The 17,348-nt window shown below is 44.8% G+C and overlaps 1 protein-coding gene across 1 annotated transcript in view; it reads left to right on the top strand.

The window, feature by feature from the left end:
* The first annotated feature begins 8,282 nt into the window (after positions 1 to 8,282).
* Positions 8,283 to 17,348, top strand: part of LOC144499631 (protocadherin Fat 3-like) — a 696,014-nt gene continuing 686,948 nt past the window's right edge. The window contains exon 1 of the mRNA XM_078221804.1: positions 8,283 to 8,369. The gene's annotated coding sequence lies outside the window, so the exon portion shown is untranslated. The remainder of the gene's footprint in view (positions 8,370 to 17,348) is intronic.

Below are 17,348 nucleotides of genomic sequence, written 5' to 3'. Positions count from 1 at the left end.
TCATGAGTGCTTGGGTGTGTCTAGATGCTGGTGAAGCTGTGCACTATATGTATGTCTGAAGGACAAATCTCTTCTGGATTCCTCTGAAGCTTAAACCTGGGGCCACAAAGGTTGTGTGTGTGATCTTAAAAAGGGACAACTGAAGACTTACCAATGAAGAGGGTGCAAATTGACAGGGAGAGACTTCCATACTTGGGTTTTTTTGTTTCATATTCCTGCTAGCCAGCAGTATAATGTGGAGATGCTAGCGTTGGACTGGGGTAAACACAGTAAGGAGTCTAACAACACCAGGTTAAAGTCCAACAGGTTTATTTGGTAGCAAACACCACTAGCTTTTGGAGCGCTGCTCCTTCGTCAGGTGAGTGGGAGATCTGCTCATAAACAGCAAACAGGGCATATAAAGACACAAACTCAATTTACAGAATAATGAATAATGATTGGAATGTGAGTCTTTACAACTAATCAAGTCTTAAAGGTACAGACAATGTGAGTGGAGAGAGTATTAAGCACAGGTTAAAGAGATGTGTATTGTCTCCAGACAGGACAGCCAGTGAGACTTTGCAAGTCCAGGCAAGTTGTGGGGGTTACAGATAGTGTGACATGAACCCAAGATCCCGGTTGAGGCCGTCCTCATGTGTGCGGAACCTGGCTATCAGTCTCTGCTCAGCGACTCTGCGCTGTCGTGTGTCGTGAAGGCCGCCTTGGAGAATGCTTACCCGAATATCAGAGGCCGAATGCCCATGACCGCTGAAGTGCTCCCCAACAGGGAGAGAATAGTTTTGCCTGGTGATTGTCAAGCGGTGTTCATTCATCCGTTGTCGTAGTGTCTGCATGGTTTCCCCAATGTCCTGTCTGGAGACAATACACATCTCTTTAACCTGTGCTAATGCTCTCTCCACTCACATTGTTGGTACCTTTAAGGCTTGATTAGCTGTGAAGACTCACATTCCAATCATTATTCAGTAAATTGAGTTTGTGTCTTTATATACCCTGTTTGCTGTTTATGAGCAGATCTCCCACTCACCTGACGAAGGAGCAGAGCTCCAAAAGCAGTGGCGTTTGCTCCCAAACAAACCTGTTGGACTTTAACCTGATGTTGTTAGACTCCTTACTGAGCCAGCAGTATAGACAGAAAGTAAGGTGCAAATTAACACACAAAAGAGGAAAGCACGTAAATTTTCTTCATCCACACACTATATGCACCACATCAACCTGTTGGACACTCATACATCCTTAATAATATGAACAGTAAAATTTTTACATTATTAAGAATTAAACGTTATAAATTGCATATGTAGATCACCAGAGGAGGTTTTGTGGTAGTGCACCTATCTCCAGGCCAGAATCCCACTTCAGGATTTCATGGCCAGAGAAGGCATGTATATAACATGGCCAAACTGGTTGATCATCATCCTGTAATTCCTTCCAATATGCTTGATGGCAGACAGGAAAATCGGGAGAGTTTGCTGGTCAGACAAAACTGCAGAAGGCAATAGCCAACTACTGTAGCATTTTGTCAAGCATAATCATGGAAAAATCCAATGCAAGTCCATTGTCATCCACGCTTCCTTAAGGCATGGGATCTGAAGGAGGAAGAGGAGGAAGTTTTCAGGCAGTGTGTTCCAGACACTTATCATGTTCTGGATGAAGAAAATCACTTCTCAACTCCCTGCTAATCCTTCCCCAATTATTTTAAATCTATGCCCTCTTCTTCTTAATCTCTCAGCTAACAGAAGTAGGTCCTATCCACTCTCTCTAGGCCCTTCATAATTTTATACAGCTGTGGTGAACCATCGTTGGTTCCCACCAGGTAGTACTGAGCCAGGGTCTGGCCAGTACTATGAGTCTGTATATATGTTGCTGTTGGGGTTAGGGTTGGGTTGTTCTACCTGTATTATAGGTATTATGGTACATCCCAGTCGGGCTCTGCCTCCTGGGAGAGGTATAAAGGTCACTGCTCTGTCTGGGACCCCTCAGTCTGGGATCGTGTACTATATATGGTAGCTTCATTGTAATAGTAAATAAAATTGATGCGCGATATTACTCACGAGGCTAGAGATGCTCAAGGAAATAAAGGCTTTTATTTACTATTACAATGAAGCTACCATATATAGTACACGATCCCAGACTGAGGGGTCCCAGACAGAGCAGTGACCTTTATACCTCTCCCAGGAGGCGGAGCCCGACTGGGATGTACCATAATAACTATAATACAGGTAGAACAGCCCAACCCTAACCCCAACAGTAACAAGTAGAACAACCCAACCCTAACCCCAACAGCAACATATATACAGACTCATAGTACTGGCCAGACCCTGGCTCAGTACTACCTGGTGGGAACCAACGATGGTTCACCACAACAGCTCAATTAAATCTCCCCTCAGCCCCTTTTGTTCTAATCCAATCTCTCCCCATTGCTAAAATTCTCCATTCTTGGCAACATCCTCGTAAATTTATCCTGTACCCTTTTGCACCATTCAATGTAATCCGCCTGAGCTGCACACCCAGTTTTGTGGCTTTACTATCACACTGGCAAGCCATAAAGAAGCCCGCTCTGTCCAGACAGGGCAACTAGCCCATTTAACCTGACCCTACTGGAAGACTTTGTACTATTGCCAACAGAACCAACTTAATCTCTGCATGCCTACTTCATTTTACAATATCAACACCACCTGAAAAATGCACTTTATAATACAGGTATCCAGCTAGCCAAACTTGAAATGCCTATGCTACAGAATTCCACAGTGGACTCTGATTTTTGGACTCTGCAATTCACATGAACTAATATTGATTTTTTTCTGTGGTCCTTTTGAATGTGTTAAACAAACTATATAAACTAACCTTCTGGGTTAATCTTAACTCAGGTTTGGTGTGGAATATTAGTAAAATTGGATGACACAAAAATTGACAGGTTGGGAAAAAATACACCCAATCTTCTTTAAAACAAACTCATTCAGAACATCTTCAGCTTATGGACAGGCGGTAAGAGGGAAACAGTGCTACTTGAACTGATTCCCCCCTCTTGTCCATAACAACATCCTTCCTGTAACGCAGTAACCAAAACTGTACACAGTACTCTAGCTGCAGTCTAAGTAATCAGGCCCCCTACACTTAAGTCTAAATCATTGATGCAGCAATGAATAGCAATGAACAGCATCATGCACCATGAACAGCAAGAGACCTAGTGCTGAGCCCTGTGGGGAAGGGACCCTGTTTGACATCTAAAGTACACTCCCAGCAGTATGAATATCTCTTTTTTTAACACATGTTTAACACATGACTTCATCTGATGTTTCTTTTAGCAGAACATTCCTCCTCATGTCTGATTGTTTGTTTATTTAGCCTATACTGCAAACACCCACTCATTTTCTTTTCCACCCTCTATTCATCTGAATAACCTATAAGTCATGCCATGCCAGCCCTCTATAAGCTACTTTTCAGTAATAGCCATATTGTAATTCCAAGTATCTACCTGTGCCTTCAGTTTATCTGACTTACTCACCAGACTCCTTGCATTAAAGTATATGCCACTAGGATGGCTACTGATGGAATTCAAGATTGCTGGGCACCAGACCAGCCAAAAACCAGATGCTGTCTGGTATAATACTGGATGAACGGCCTACCTATCATATTTGTCCAGTGAAGAGCGAGGTCTAACTCAAGCTCATAAAAATGACATATTGTTAACACGCACACACACCAAAGTGGGGAGGATAGGTTAAGTGATTTCAAGTGCAATAAAATAATAGAGCGTATATGGCGCTTGAAGTTGGTGACTCAGCGGACTTCAGGCTAAATTCGGTGGTGTAGCTACTATCATAGAAATATCATAGAAACCCTACAGTGCAGAAGGAGGCCATTCGGCCATCGAGTCTGCACCGACCACAATCCCACCCAGGCCCTACCCCCACATATTTACCTGCTAATCCCTCTAACCTATGCATCCCAGGACTCTAAGGGGCAATTTTTAACTTGGCCAATCAACCTAACCCGCACATCTTTGGACTGTGGGAGGAAACCGGAGCACCCGGAGGAAACCCACGCAGACACGAGGAGAATGTGCAAACTCCACACAGACAGTGACCCGAGCCGGGAATCGAACCCAGGACCCTGGAGCTGTGAAGCAGCAGTGCTAACCACTGTGCTACCATGCCGCACAGTGGTTAGCACAGTGGTTAGCACTGCTGCTTCACAGTGGTTAGCACAGTGGTTGACATTGAAGTGGTTTAGAGGTGTAGAGAGACGAGTTGTCTGTTCTTCTCAAGACAGTAGTGCTAGGTTGAGTCTTTTTAAAAAATCTCTGTCTGTGGCACCTGGTAGTCAAAATCAACAGGCAGATTTCAAAACTTGCCAGTTAGATGGAGAGAGAGAGATGGAAGGAACACATTCAGGCTGTTGCTGTTTCAGCATTTCAGCTGTTTGCCCTATTCTGCAGAGAAAAGTGCTTAAACAAACAAACATTTTGCTTGTTACATGACCTACTCTCTCTGCCTATTGAGCCAAATATGGTCATGGCTACTGTATCCCAGTTACCTCAATTAAATCATGTCTTGGATTTCCTCACCCAGCCCAGGTTCCATTGGCCAAGTGATTATGTCTAACGGTTTGTCCCACCAGGTTGAGTACCCATGTTGGTTTACACAATTTGCTAATGGGATACAAGATGGCATCATTTCATCTCTTTCAGGGCAACCGTGTCTGGTGCAACTTCAAAGATAAGTTGAACTTTCGGACTGTGGGAGGAAACCAGAGCCTCCGGAGGAAACCCCCACAGACACGGGAAGAATGTGCAAACTCCACACAGTCAGTGACCCAAGCCGGGAATCGAACCTGGCTCCCTGGCACCATGAGGCAGCAGTGCTAACCACTGTGCCATCATGCCATGTGAATTTCAGGAACTATGAAACAAATAATACCAGAAATAAAAGCATCCAATACCAGAGAGGATATAGACCAATTGAAACTTGGACCATCCAGTACAAAACTAGACAAAAAGCCACCACATATATCTTTAATTACTGAACTTCTTTGTTTTCTATTTCCTCGTCTTTGTTTCCTCAGCCTTCCACACTCACATACGAATGCTGTGCTTTCTATTTCCAGTTTTGCTTTTTTGGCGTTGCTCAAGTTTCCTCCAAGATTTCTGTCACCTCCAGAATGATGTCCATTTTGATTTGTTTTTGCTGATTCAGTTCTTTTCTCGATTATTTCTTAACTCCTTTACCTTGGATGGTTGCTATTTACATTACATCTAGACATCTTTTATTTATTTACTTGTCCCAATAATACTCTCATTGGATTTTGCACCATTAAATATTTTGCCATTTAATCTTTCGTGCCCTCCACCCTTTCGCAGATCTTCCCTTTTGTTCTTCCCACCTTCTCCCCTTCTACTTCTTCAAAACCTATTATTTTTCTAACATTTCTCAGCTCTGAGGCAAGGTCATAGAACTATTAACTCTGTTTCTCTCTTCATTGATGCTGTCAGACTGCTGACTATTTCCAGGATTGTCTTTCAATTCCAGTTCCATCCCATGCCAAGTTTATTTAAACTCTCCCCAACAGCACTGGTAAGTTTAATATATGTTTTGGTTTATTATTGTCACATGTATTAGCATGCAGTGAAAAGTATTGTTTCTTGCGTGCTGTACAGATAGAGCATACTGTTCATAGAGAAGGAAATGAGAGAATGCAGAATGTTGTTACAGTCATAGCTAGGGTGTAGAGAAAGAAAGAGTTAGAATGAAGTTTTAGAATGAGAGTAAAAGATAGAATTAGAAGGTATGCTGGGCACAGCTTGCAAGAAGTCACCTCGCTCCGGTGTCATCTTGGGAAAAAATATACATTCCACCTTTATACAGATCACACCTCACCAAAAATTGGTTCCAATGGAATTTTAAGCCTTTCCTCCTGCACATTATCTCCAGCCACACAGACAGCTGCACTATTTTCCAATTTCTGTACTCACCAGCATGTGGCAGTAATGAGGAATTACTACCTTTGAGGTCTTACCACTTCATTCCTCTCTCAGCTTTCTGAAATCAGCCTATAGGACTGCTTCCCTTTTACATGGTACCAATATGGACCATGACATCTCGCAGTTCACTGTCCCCCCTCAAAGTGTTCTGCAGCTGCCCAGTGACATCTTTGACACTGGCAGGGGGGAGGGGTGGTGCAACATATCATCTTGATGTTATATGTGGCAACAGAAATGCCTGTCTGCTCTCCTAACTATTGAGACTCCGACCACTATTGCTTTCCTGTCTTTTCTCCTCCACCCCTGCACAACTGAGTCACCCATTGAACCGTGGACCTAGCTCTAGTTATACTTCCCACAGGAACGATTGCCCTTACCCATTCTGAGAACTGAATACTGACTGAAGAGTGAGATGCACTCAGGAAATCCATACACTCCCTCTCTGGTTGTCCTGAATGGTCTGGCAATTGCACAGTCCCTTTCTGCCTGCACCCCTGAAGCTGCAGTGAGACCATATCTGGGAACATGCTATCCACATAGCTCTCTGCCTCACAGATACACCACAGTGACACCAATTATTGTTCAAGTTCCAAAACGCAGAGCTGGAGCTCCTGCAAACAACTACTTTTTAATCACAGGATTGTTATGGCACAGAAGGAGGCCATTCAGCCCTTGGTGTCTGCACCAGTTCTCTAAACGGGTTTCACAACTTAGTGTATTCTCCCTAACCCTGCATATTCAAATAATCATCCAATGCCCTCTTGAATGCCTCGATTGAATCTGCCTCCATCACACTTTCAGGCAGCACATTCCAGAACCAAAACACTTGCTGTGTGAAAACCTCTCATCATATTTGCTTCTTTTGCAAATCATCTTAAATCTGCGCTCTTTCATTCTTGGTCCTTTTACGAACGGGTACATGTTCTCCCTATCTACTCTGTCCAGCCCCCCCTCATGATTTTGAACATCTTCATCATATCTCTTCTTAGCCTTCTTCTCTCCAAGGAGAACAGTCCCAACCTCTCCAAATCTATCCTCACAACTGAAGAGGTACCACATGGCGGCTGTATTTCCAAACATACAATTTAGGGCAGGTGATGATCTAGTGGTATTATACTAGATTATTAATCCAAAAACTCAGCTAACGTTTTAGGGACCCAGGTTTGAATCCTGCCAGGGCAAATGGTGGAATTTGAATTCAATAAAAAATATCTGGAATTAAGAACCTACTGCTGACCATGAAACCTTTGTTGGAAAAACTCATCTGGTTCACTAATGTCCTTTCGACACAGAATCCTACAGTGCAGAAGGAGGCCATTTGGCCACAATCCCACTTAGGCTCTATCTGCCCAATGTCTGGACATCACAGACCGAGGGCGGCACGGTCGCACAGTGGTTAGCACTGCTGCTTCACAGCTCCAGGGTCCTGGGTTCGATTCCCGGCTCGGGTCACTGTCTGTGTGGAGTTTGCACATTCTCCTCGTGTCTGCGTGGGTTTCCTCCGGGTACTCTGGTTTCCTCCCACAGTCCAAAGATGTGCGGGTTAGGTTGATTGGCCAGGTTAAAAAAAAATTGTCCCTGAGATGTGTAGTTAGCGGGTAAATATGTGGGGGTAGGGCCTGGCCTGGGTGGGGTTGTGGTCGGTGCAGACTCGATGGGCCGAATGGCCTCCTTCTGCACTGTAGGGTTTCTGTTTCTATGTTTCTGTTTCTATCCCCAAAACCCTATCTAATTCCCCTAACACTAAGGGGTAATTTGGCATGGCCAATCCACCTAACCTGCACATCTTTGGACTATGGGAGGAAACTGGAGCACCCGGAGGAAACCCACGCAGAGAGAATGTGCCAACTCCACACAGACAGTGTCCCAAGCGGGAAGCAAACCCAGGTCCCTGGCGCTGTGAGGCAGCAGTGCTAACCACCAGTTAACCACCCCAAAGGATTTCCTTCCTTAGGGAAAGAAATCTGCCGTCTTTACCTGTTCCAGATTCACAGCAACATGGTGGAGTCTTAACTGCCCTCTAAGGGCAACCAGGGATGGGCAGCCAGCGATTCCCATGAATGAATAAAAAAACATTTCTTGTGGCGCATGCTTTATGCCGGTTTAGATGAATCTATTTTGGTGTGAAGTCCCTTTCCCGCTCTCCTCACCCTTGCTGAAGAAGAGCTTCATTTTCACCGAATCATTTGCACCTGTGCTCGCACCTCCAGCTGCTGCTCCGCCTGCAGTCCCACTCTGCTGATTGGCAGCTCCGGGATCCCGCCCTGGAGCCGCTCTTCACCAATCACTCCCTCCCCGGTCCGGTCCAGCCCAACATCACGCAGCAACTCCCCAGCGGAGGGCTCACAACTCTTGTTTTGGAGCTCGTTTCCAGGTCAAATCCGCGAATAAGGTTTGTTTCTCTTCGAGTCTTCTGACTATTTTAGAACAGAATGCCCCCTTAACTTGCCAGCGAGCAGTGACCCCGCGGGAGCGTTTATGGAACCGCCTTTTGGAGAATGATTTCAAACAGGCTCCTCGTGAGCAGCTTAAATGATACGAACAACAAGAGTTCAGAGCCAGAGGGGTCTTCATGCTGATGTTCTAAAGTTTACTCTGTGCCGTGCATTGTTATCAAGCACAACAATTAGAATGTATATAAATATCTGTAATTAAACAGTTTTCACTTGCTGGTTTCACTGCTTTAACTGTGATGTCCAGACATTGGGCAGAGTGAGAGGATTGGCACCAGGCTGGCAGAACGTGGCAGGAAACAGGTTGGTAGTGAAACTGGCTGTGACAGGGACTGGGATTGGCACCAGCCTGGAAGAGAATGGCAGGACACAGGGTTGGCACTAGCTTGGCAGAAGCTGGGGTTTGCATTAATGTTGCAGAGAATGGAAGATGAGATTGGCACTATGTTGGCAGAAGATGGCAGGAGCTGGGGTTGGCAGTGGGCTCACTGGCTGGAGCTGGGATCGGCTCTATGTGGGTAGAGAATGGCAGGAGTTGGGGTTGGAACTAGACTGGCTGTGGGTGGCAGGAGCTGGGATTGGGATTAGCGTGGCAGAGAATTACAGAAGCTGGGGTTGGCACTGGGCTGACAGTGAATGGCAGGAGCTGGGGTTGACAGTGGGCTGACACAGAATGACAGGAGATGGGATTGGCTCTATGTGGGTAGAGAATGGCAGGAGCCAGGGCTGATACTGGGCTGGCTGTGGGTAACAGGAACCTGGATTGACACTAGCCTGGCAGAATAGTAGGATCTGGGGTTGACACCAGGCTGGGCAGAGTGGCAGGAGCCTGGGTGGCACTAGCCTGACCGAATGACAGGAGTTGTGGTAGGCACTGGCTGGCAGAGAATGGCAGGAGCTGGTGTTGGCACTAGCCTGGCAGTGAATGGTATGATCTGGGGTTGGCACTATGGGATCAGAGTGACAGGAACTGGGGTTGGCTGATCGAGAATGGTAGAAGCCGGTGTTGTCACTAGGCTGGCAGGGTGGCAGTAGCTGCGGGCTGGCAGACTGGCAGGAACCAAGATCTGCTGAGTAAAACTCGCTTAGCACCAACTAATTCCACGGTTTGAAAGGGGCAGCGAGCTCTCTGCCCCGGTACAATCTGAGATGAATGAAAAGGTATTTCGGGGCAGCAGATATTCGAATTGATGTCAGACAGAAGTGAAACTACCTCCTCCTTCTCATGACCGGTAACTCTGCTCATTACTAGCAAATGCTCTCTTCCAACCCGGAGTCAGAATGCACAGGCTGAGAGAACAGGCGGCTTTGAAGTGATTTGTGGGGAAGACATTGTTGTGGCAGCACAGAGGCTGCTTTCTTTTAAACTGATGTTCTTGGAAATCTGGTAAGGGGGACCTCAATGCTTCTGACTTATTGAACTGTAAATGTTTGTATGTAGCAAGCAAACTGCAGTTGGAAATCTGACACAAGTTAAACAAGTTTTGAAACGTACTGAATACCGCGCTGTGAGTGGTTTAAAACATGCTTGACGGTTGGCATTCTTACACCGTCTTCGCATCCTGCAGAATGTAAGGACCCTTCTTCCTACTGATCAAGCGTGACGAGAAATGACCTTCAGAAGTGCAAAGCAACCGTTAGATCCTCATTAAACGGCAAAGTTTGCGCTGCCTCCGTTGTTTCTGATTTGCCGTTTCTTTCTTCGGAAGTCCAGGCTTTTTCAGAGTGAGTTATATTTGAACCAGCTTCTCTCGGTCAGGCCAATTTCTGAGCGCAGCTGAGAGGCAAAAGGAGCAATGAATAGTGCACTCGGCATAAATGTGTGGGATGATCGATGGAATGTTTGGGTGGCACACCTGATGTTTGCCCAGGACACTTTTTCATGAATTAAATGTGCCTTTCGCTTTGATGTACAGCCAGAAACACACTAGTTGGCGCGCAAGTGGCTGTGCAGCAACCCTGATTTAATAAATAGATCGTTTTGTTTTTGAATTTGTGCTTGTGATGTCAGCGCAGTTGATGTAACGCGATAGAAACGGAATCTTTTCTGTTGGGCAAGGTTGATAGTGTAGATGAAGGAAGATGGCTCGTGTGGAGAATCAACACTGGCATAGACCCTGTTAGGCTGAAAAGCCAGCCGACTGTTCATAAATATTATGTAACACCCTGTTATTATGCACTGTATTTTGCCGTTTACATTTAACCAAAGTTTCACATTTGCAGCTAATTCTCTAATATTTGTAGTTTAAGTAGAGAGGAGACTACCTTGGCCTTAATTTGAAAAGAGGGGGGAAAATAGCACTGTGCCTGACCTCACAACCCATTTTCAAGTTTTGTCATTGTTGTAGTACAGGGAAAAGTGACAGCCTAATTGCGCACAGCAGGATCCCACACATTTTTAAAAATTTGATTTATTATTGTCACATGTATTATACAGGTGAAAAGTATTGTTTCTTGAGTGCTATACAGACACACCATACCATACATAGGGAAGGAAAGGAGATGGTGCAGAATGTAGTGTTACAGTCATAGCTAGGTGTAGAGAAAGATCAACTTCATACGAGGTAGGTCTATTCAAAGGTCTGATGGCAGCAGGGAAGAAGCTGTTCTTGAATCGTTTGGTATGTGACTTCAGGTTTTTGTATCTTTTTCCCGATGGAAGAAGGTGGAATAGAGTATGTCTGGGGTGTGCGTGTGGTCCTTGATTATGCTGACTGCTTTGCCGAGGCAACGTTAAATGTAGATGGAGTCAATGGATGGGAGGCTGGTTAGAGTGATGGACCGGGCTTAGTTCATGATCCTTTGTAGTTTCTTGCAGTCTTGGACAGAGCAGGAGCCATTCTAAGCTGTGATGGAACCAGAAAGAATGTTTTTTATGATGCATCTGTAAAAGTTGGTGACAGTCGTAGAAGACATGCCAAATATACTTAGCCTCCTGAGAAAGTGAAGGCGTTATTGGGCTTTCTTAACTGTAGTGTCGGCATGGAGGGATCAGGACAGGTTGTTGGTGATCTGGACACCTGGAAACTTGAAGCTCGTGAGCATTTCCACTTCATCCCCATTGATGTAGACAGGGGCATGTCCTCCACTAGGCTTCCTGAAGTTGGTGACTTTTCCCCTTCATTTTGTTGACATTGAAGGAGAGATTCTTGTCTTCGCACCAGTTCACCAGATTCTCTGGCCGTAATTTTACCACTCTGCCCGCCACGGGAATTGGAGCAGGTAAGGGGTGGACAATGAGAAGGTCCGTTGACCTTGGGCAGGTTTTTAAAGTTTCTGGATGATTGAGTCTGTACAATCTTGCTCACAATCCCTTTCCTGCACTGCATCTCATCATTGTTTGATATCTGACCCTCTACTGTGGTATCATCAGCAAACTTGAAAATCGAGTTGGAGGGGAATTTGGCCAAAAGTCATCGGTGTATAAGGAGTATAGTAAGGGTCCGAGGACTCAGCCTTGTGGGATACTGGTGTTGAGGATGGTTGTGGAGGATTAAATATTTTGTTTTTACATTTATTTTTATTCCTGTGGTGTGGGGTTGGTGGATACTTTTTGACTAGGAATCTCAAAAGTCAGAAAACGCTGATGGACCGACTTTGTCAGCCCGTCCCTGACAATTATACTATTGGACAGAGCATTAAATAAGAAATTGGGGGTCAGTTAGTTCAGTTGGTTGAGTGGCTGGTTTGTGATGCAGAGTGACACCAACATTGTAAACTCCTGTACTGGCTATGGTTATTCCATGAATCAACTTTGCCTGAGGTGTGGTGATCCTCAGGTTAAATCACCACCAGTCAGCTCTCCCCCTCAAATGGTCAACTGGGATTATGGCTACTCTATCAAATAAGAAATTATTGTAGCTTGTAACACCAGTTAGGCAATCATTGTGGGAAACCTTAATCTTCTCACACACTGGATAAATCAAATTGGCAAAAGCAGTCTTGAAGATGAGTTTGTAGAGTGCATTTGTGACAATTTCTAGAATAATACATTGTGAAACCAACAATGAAGCTGTTCTAGATTGAGTGGTGTACAATGAGGCAGGGTAAATTAGTAATCTCATAGTTAAAGATAGGCTGGAAACTAGTAATAAAATTGAATTCCACATTTTAAATTTGAAAGCAATGTACTTTAATCGAAGCTGTGCGGAGGATCCAGAGAGGCTGCAAAGAGGTAGACAGGTTAAGTGAGTGGGCAACACAATGGCAGGTGGAGTATAATGTAGGAAGTGTGAGATTATTCACTTGGCTGTAAGTATAGAAAAGCAGAATTTTTTTCAAGGGAATGCAAATGTTCATGTTCAGAGAGACTTTGAACTCATACAAGGAAGTCAGAACATTAGCACACAGGTAGAGTGTGCAATTACAAAGGCAAATAGCATGCTGGTCTTTTTTTGAAGGAGATCAGAGTACAGGAATAAATATGCCTGGCGACAATTGCACAGGGTTTTGGTGAGACAGCACCTGAATACTGTGCAGAGTTTCGGTCTCCATCGGCTGACTTTTGTGGGCTCTGATCAGGCTGGCAAACAACTGCAGGAGAAAAATGGTGAGAGCACTGAAGTGTTGTGAAAGTTTCTGGGTGAGCCTAACTGAATGAGTTTGGAATGTTTGCTAACACTGCAGTTGATAGTCTGGAGCATTGATATTTAGTTCATTCATTTAATACCGGTGATTCAGTATTACAGGGCATCATCCAGGATTCCATTTCAGCTGCTCCATAGAGACTTGCATTGAACTTCACTAGATTGATCTCTGGGGTGAGCGGGTTGACCTATGATGAGAAATTGAGCCTAAAGATTGAGAAGAATAAGAGATGATCTCATTGAAGCATCCAATATTCTAAAGGGCAGAGCAGATACTCCGAGGTTATTTCTGTGGCTGAGGAATCTCAAAGAGAGGGTTACAGTCTCAGGATAAACAGGTAGTTATTAGGACTGAGAAGTGCAAAGATTTCTAGGGCAGCACGGTGGCACAGCAGTTAGCACTGCTGCCTCACAGCACCAGTGATCTGGGTTCAATTCCGGCCTCGGGTCACTGTCTGTGTGGATTTTGCACATTCTCTCCATGTCTGCGTGGATTTCCTCTGGGTGCTCCGATTTCCTCCCAAGTCCAAAGATGTCCTGGTTAGGTTGATTGGCCATGCTAAATTAACCTTAGTGTCAGGGGCTCAGCAGGGTAAATATGTGGGGTTACGGGAATAGTGCCTGGGTGGGATTGTGGTTGTTGTAGATTTAATGGGCCGAATGGCCTCTTTCTGCACTGTAGTGATTCTATGATTCTTCACTGAAATTGTTGTAAACCTTTGCAATTCTCTACCCCAAGTGTTGTGGATGTGATAAGTGAATTGAAGGCAAAAGGGCCTTTCAACAATCTTGAGCTACAGGAATAGTTAACTGAGGATGTGGATCCTTATGTGAGGAGGAGCTCATGAGGAGGCCTAGAAGGGCAGTTGGCCAAAGCCAGCCTAATCTGGTCAAACAGTTGTCAGAGGCAACTGGTGTTACTGCAGAACCTCATGAAGATGATTGGCCCCGGGCACTAAGATGGAGACATTGTTACCCTGCAGAATGTATGTACAGGCCAAGGCTCTCCTACTTGCAGATGTCAGATCACCAATGCTGTTGACAACATTGTTTGTCCTATGAGACCATCACCTCTCTTTGTGACATGATGGCAGCCAAGATAAGGTCAATTGCCATTCAATGCTGAAGATCACTGTGGCTCTCAACTTCTATTCCACAGGCACCTTCCAGCCAACATCAAGCAAGACACCGCACGCCACTGCATAAATGTGGTAACCATTACATTATTCCAAAGTACTAGTGACTACATTCACAAAGCACCAACAAAGCCAGTCACACTGAGAGGGCACAAAGCTTTGGAGCCTTATCTGGATTCCCCATGGTGCATAGAGTGATAGATTGTACCCATGTTGCCGTTAAGACACCCACCCGCTGGACAGCCAGGTGCCTTCATCAATTGTCAGGGGTTCCACTCCATGAACATATGGCTTGTCTGTCACCACTACTACAGAAGACTGCAAATGTGTGCAAGGTACCCTCAGAGTTGTTATGACGTGTAGGTACAACGGCTTATCAATCCTGCGCCACAGTAAGAAGGCTGAATTTGGAGATACGAGGGCTATCGATTTAAGGAGATGACTTCACCGTTGCAAGAACAGAGACAGTGCAGTGATGTAATGAGAGTCATGCTACAACTAGTATGCAGACCATAGGTCTACTGAAGATGCGATTCGGGTGCCTTAACAGGTGGGTCTCTGCAGTATTCACCAGCAAAGATATTCCCTGGCGATGCAGTAAAGGGAAGAGTTTGCATTCGGAGATTTCCAAACAACTTTCATCTTGGGTGATGATTCAGAGGAAGATCATTTTCTGGATTTCTTTCGTGCAGGAAGAGAACATGTGGGTGACTAAGTTCATGGTGCAAGAGAGACACAGGAGGCCTTAATCTTGAGGTGCTTTACCTGAGAAGGTAACGGGCATACAGCCTCAGTAGAAAGGCATTGTCCCTCGAGAGGTGAAGATATCACATATCACCAGCCTTTGTATTCAAGGGCTTCATTGATACCATCTGAAGACGGGATACATGAAGAATCATGGTCTGCACCTCAAAAAAAATCAAACAGCGCTGCCTTGTTACAATCTCTTAATCAAGCACAGAAGTAACATCCAAGCCTTATAAACAAATCAATTACATTCCAAGTGAAAATAAAATAGAAAAGGGACACACTTTGACAAAACATCACAGTTAGTAGCAACATGCATCCAAGCTCATCCATTTGTGTTTACAGTGCTTTAAGTCATTTATGAGCGTTACGACAAAGTGCTCCCCCACCGCTGACAGTTGAGCTAAAAGCAAGCTGTTTGGCCCTTTGCCTGTGATGACCATGGTAGGCATCCCCTTGTCACTCAAGACCTTGAGGACCTCTGCATGGTGAGGGAATCCTGATCAATGACAGTGTCTCCTCTGTTCCTGCAGCTCCCAGGATGCAAGTGATACTGACAATGGATGACAGACTTGTTCAATCAGACAATATCAGGCTCGTCTCAAGAGGAGACCCCAAATGTCAGCAGCTGTTGTTCATGCACCACCCTGAATCCACTTGTGAACACAGAGATCTGACAGTAACTCCCCAGCTACTGCTGGCCTTCATCGCTGATTTCCCCCCCCAAAGCTACCATGGGGCTCCGCCACCGATTAGCAATTTTTCTCCCCCTGCCCAGACCGATCGCCAAGCCCCCACCTCCCCTCGCATGAGCCATTGATTTTCCCCCAAACCCCTGATCAACCCCTGCTATCGTGGGCTCTGCGGCTGAAAGTGATTTTAAGTGCTTGCAGTTTCAGCCACTGAAACTTGAAAGGGTCTGGATGAATGGCACATTTATTGCCTTGTAATAAACTGACTTTTGTAAAACAATGGAAAATATGAAAGTATGACTTTTTAAAGCTTTATTTGCATATTCTATTGTCACCTCTTGAGTTCATTGGTTTCCAACGGCATATGGTTGATCAATTAGCATGGAAGTGCTACAGATTTGCATAAAGAACAAGAGATGCTATGTTAGGTGTGAGGAGGTACATGGCTTGCCATAGGGGTTGTTTGGGATGCGTAACTTGGCATGGAAGGATATGAAGAGAACCTTTTGAAATTATTGTGGTTCATGCCATCTCTTGAGGTGCTGTGACCCACAACTCATTGAAGACCTGGCCCAACTCAATGAACATTGTGGAGGACTATGAGCAAGGCATGCTTATCCCCGCAATGGAGCTGACCAAGTTGGAATTGCAGAGTGCAGGCTTTTGACGCAAACTAGCCCACAACCGTAAAAGGTACTCCCAAAAGGTAGCACATCAGGAATTGGGGTATCCCGGAATTGGATCCCAGCCATCATATTCCAAGGGCTCCGAGTCATCCCGACTTGGTGAAAATCCAGCCTTGCGACTCTTATCAATGGTTATTATTACAGCCTAATGCCCAAACTAAATTGGTGAAGAGTAGAGGCTGGTTTATGTTATAGTACTGCCATTGGTTATAGTGCTGTGACATGTGCAGGCATGACCGCTAGAATCGATCAAACCATGGAAAATTAATACCAACACATCCACTCTCTCATTAGCCACCTCCTTTAAGACCCTAGGATGAAGTCCATCGGGAATATAAGACTTGCCAGCTCGCAGCTCCATTAGTTTACTCAGTCCTGCTTCCCTAGCGATTGCAATTGCACCAAGTTCCCCGCTCCATTACATCTCCCGATTTACATCTATGGCTGGAATGTTTTCTCTATCCTCTGAAGTGAAGACAAAGTAAAATGTTTGTTCATTTCATCTGCCATTTTACTTCTCTAGCCAGCTTCCTCTCGTGCTGTAATTTTTCTCCCGATTAACCTTTTAGTCATTCGCTGTTGTTATTTATATTTTGATCAATCATTTGACCTGACACTCATCTTTGCACAGTTATATACTTTTTCCTTAAGTTTGATGCTTTCTTTAACTTCTTTAGTTAACCAGGATGTTGGGTCCTTCCCTTGGAAATTTCCTTTATAGTAGGAATATACTTATTCTGAATATTCTAAGATATTCCCTTAAATGTATGCCACTACTTTTGCATTGATCTATCCCCTAGCCGAGCATCCCAGTTACCTCCAACTAGCTCAGCTTTCAAGCCCATATAGTTGCTCCTACTGAAGTTTAAAATATTAGCCTTAGATTCATTCTTCTCCCCTTCAAACTGAATGTAAAATTCAGTCATTTTGTGGCCACTGCTACCGAGGATTGCCTTTACTTCGAGATCATTAATTATTCCTGTCACATTACACAATACCAATTCTAATATAAGTTCCAGAGCATGTTTCTCTCAGAAACTATTGCACCAATTCCATCTTTGAGTGCTGCTA

This window comes from Mustelus asterias, chromosome 10 (genome assembly GCF_964213995.1).
Source record: "Mustelus asterias chromosome 10, sMusAst1.hap1.1, whole genome shotgun sequence".
NCBI classification, from domain to species: Eukaryota; Metazoa; Chordata; class Chondrichthyes; order Carcharhiniformes; family Triakidae; genus Mustelus; species Mustelus asterias.
This window is presented reverse-complemented; position numbering and strand designations above follow the sequence as displayed.